Raw genomic sequence first — 3240 nt, 5'->3', positions numbered from 1 at the left:
GTACATTGAATTTACCAATAAGAGATTTCAGACAGTCATTAAACCACATATTAGTAACATTGGTTCAGAAGCAAAATAACACTTAACAGATACTACAAAATTAAACAGATTTGAGCCAATGCATCTTTCATCCTCACAGGTAGGAACAAAGACAAACAAGGATATTTATGTCTACTGTTAGGATCGAGAACCCGGTAGTGCGGAATTTAGCCAGACAACGGTATAATGACAATAACAAAGACAATGCAAGTTGATAATAACGACAATTAAAGAAGATAAAGAACACACAAATTTAACGTGGTTCGGTCAAGGTGACCTACGTCCACAAGCGGAGAGGGGCAATTTTACTATACCAACAAGAGTACAAAAGAGAGTACAAAATTAGAGTTAATACTCTAATTCCTAAATACCCCAAGAGAATAACCTCACAAGATCACTCTAAAGAAATGGTTTACACAAGTGTTTCCCAACACTCACTCGCTTACAAAATACTCTATAATAAAGGAGGAGAAAGAAAGACAAGAGTGAAAAGTTTTTGAATTGGTGTATTTACAAATGAGAAGAAGCTCCTCTATTTATAGCAAGAAATTTTTGGCCTAATAGTGGATATTATATTATGGCAAATGTCATGATCCACAAATTTTGTTAGAGTGGATATTATGTCATGGCAAATGTCATGTAAATTTGGCCCCTACTTGAGAAGAAGCCAAATTAATGGTCATATTATAAATCTCTACCTTGGCCTAATTTTCGCTTATATATAGTAAATTTACTTCACCTTCTCCACAAAAACCCCAATGCGCAAAATCATTCTTCATAAATGCCAATCAAGTTCAGGCAAAACTTGAACTTGGACACTGGAAGAGGTTTTGTGAACATGTCAGCAGGATTGTCTCTAGTGCTGATCTTCTGAACAGAGACTTTTCATTCAGCAATGGTTTCTCGGATGAAATGATATTTTATATCAATGTGCTTCGTCCTCTCATGATACATTTGATCTTTAATCAAGTGAATGACACTTTGACTATCACAGAAAATGGTAATACCACCTTGGTGTAAATTGAGTTTCGCAAATGGACCCTTCAACCATAAAGCTTCTTTGATCGCCTAGGTCACTGCCATATATTTTGCTTCGGTAGTAGATAAAGGTACTACATGTTGTAATGTAGCTTTCCAAACTAATAACGCAACCACCGATGAAAAATACATAGCTTGTCAGTGATCTTCTTTTATTAAGATCACCTGCATAATCTGAGTCTACAAAACCAACCAAAGTATTAGTATTTCTCTCAAACTCCAAACATGTGTTTGAAATACCTCGCAAGTATCTGAGAATCCATTTCACATCATGCCAATGTGCTTTACCAGGACAAGCCATATACCGGCTTACCACGCTCACTGCTTGTGAAATGTCTGGATGTGTACAAACCATTGCATACATAATACTGCCGACTGCACTGGAATAAGAAACATGTGCCATGTACCTCTCTTCTTCCTCTGACTGCGGGGACTCAGCAGCTGATAACTTAAAATGAGCAGCAAGAGGGGTACTAACTGGTTTAGCATCTTTCATGCTAAACCTCTCCAAGACTTTCTCCAAGTACTTCTTCTAGGTCAGAAATAGCATGTTGGCTTTTCAATCTCTTTTGATCTCCGTGCCAAGGATTTTCTTAGTTGCTCCCAAATCTTTCATCTCAAATTCACTTTTCAGCTGACTTTTTAAATTGTGAATTTCTGTTAAATCCTTAACAGCAATGAGCATGTCATCAACATATAATAATAGGTACACAAATGAACCATCATTTAACTTCCGGAAGTAAACACAACTATCATACATGCTCCTCGAATAACCATGACCCAACATAAAGGAATCAAACCTTTTATACCATTGTCTTGGAGACTGCTTTAATCCGTACAAGGATTTATTCAACAAGCAAACATGATCTTATTCTCCTTTAATTTCAAATCCTTCGGGTTGATGCATGTATATTTGTTTCTCAAGTTCTCCATGTAAGAAATCTGTCTTAATATCAAGTTGTTCTAATTCCAAATCATACATGGCGACGAAGGCAAGCAAGACACGAATAGAGCTATGTTTAATAACAGGTGAGAAAATATCATTAAAATCAACTCCTTGTACCTGACTATAACCTTTTGCAACTAATCGTGCCTTATACCTTGCATCTTCAACCCCTAGAATGTCATCCTTTTTCTTGAAGACCCATTTGTAACCAACAATTCTTTTTCCTGATGGTGGCTTCACAAGAGACCAAGTACCATTCTTGTGGAGAGACTCAATTTCTTGATTCATTGCAATCAGCCACTTGGCTAAGTCAGCACTAGAAACTGCTTCTGAATATTTTGATGGTTCTCCAATTTCTTCAGTTTCGTATGCAACTGAAAAAGCAAATGCAACATAATCTCCAAACCTTAATAGTTGTTTACCTTCTCTTCTTGATCTATGTTTGGTTATAGAATACTCCTCTTCTTCTGGTTCAACTTTAGGAGTCTCAACTTCAGGAATTTCAGCTTTTGGCTCAACTTCAAGAGTTTTAACTGTATTTTGCTCCAAAGTTGATGAGCTTGGCTCAGAAAGAATGTCAATCTCAACCTCTACCTGCTTCTGTGTACTCTTTCCTTTGTCTGTATTACAAGAACTAGAAGACTCTTTTCTAGAGTGTAACATAGAGGATTCATCAAAGTTTATATCTCTACTAATTATAAATTTTGGTGTCGTGGGATCAGAATACCATAATCAGTATCCTTTCACCCCAGAAGCATACCCAAGGAAAATGCACTTTTTAGCCCTTGGCTCTAATTTTTCATCATTTACATGCATGTATGCAGGGCAACCAAATATTTTTAAATCAGAATAATTAGTAAGAGTGTCTGGCCACATTTCCTTTGGAATCTTAAAGTTCAAAGGTGCAGAAGGAGCTCGGTTGACAATATAACAAGCTGTAGAGATAGCTTCTGCCCAAAAGGCGATTGTCAACTCAGCATTTGAAATCATGCAACGAGCCCTTTCCAAAAGAGTTTTATTCATCCTTTATGCCACACCATTTTGCTGAGGTGTCATTCTCACAGTACGATGTCGAGCAATTCCTTCATTCTTGCAAAATTCGTTGAATTCGTCATTACAAAATTCCAAGCCATTATCTGTTCTAAGTCGCTTAACCTACAATCAAAACTTTTCATTATTTGAAATTTAAGAAAACATCACTTTTATTTTTTAAGAAA

The sequence above is a fragment of the Nicotiana tomentosiformis genome, chromosome 7 (assembly GCF_000390325.3).
Source record: "Nicotiana tomentosiformis chromosome 7, ASM39032v3, whole genome shotgun sequence".
NCBI lineage: Eukaryota > Viridiplantae > Streptophyta > Magnoliopsida > Solanales > Solanaceae > Nicotiana > Nicotiana tomentosiformis.
The sequence above is the reverse complement of the archived record's forward strand: the minus strand, read 5'-3'. Positions refer to the sequence as shown.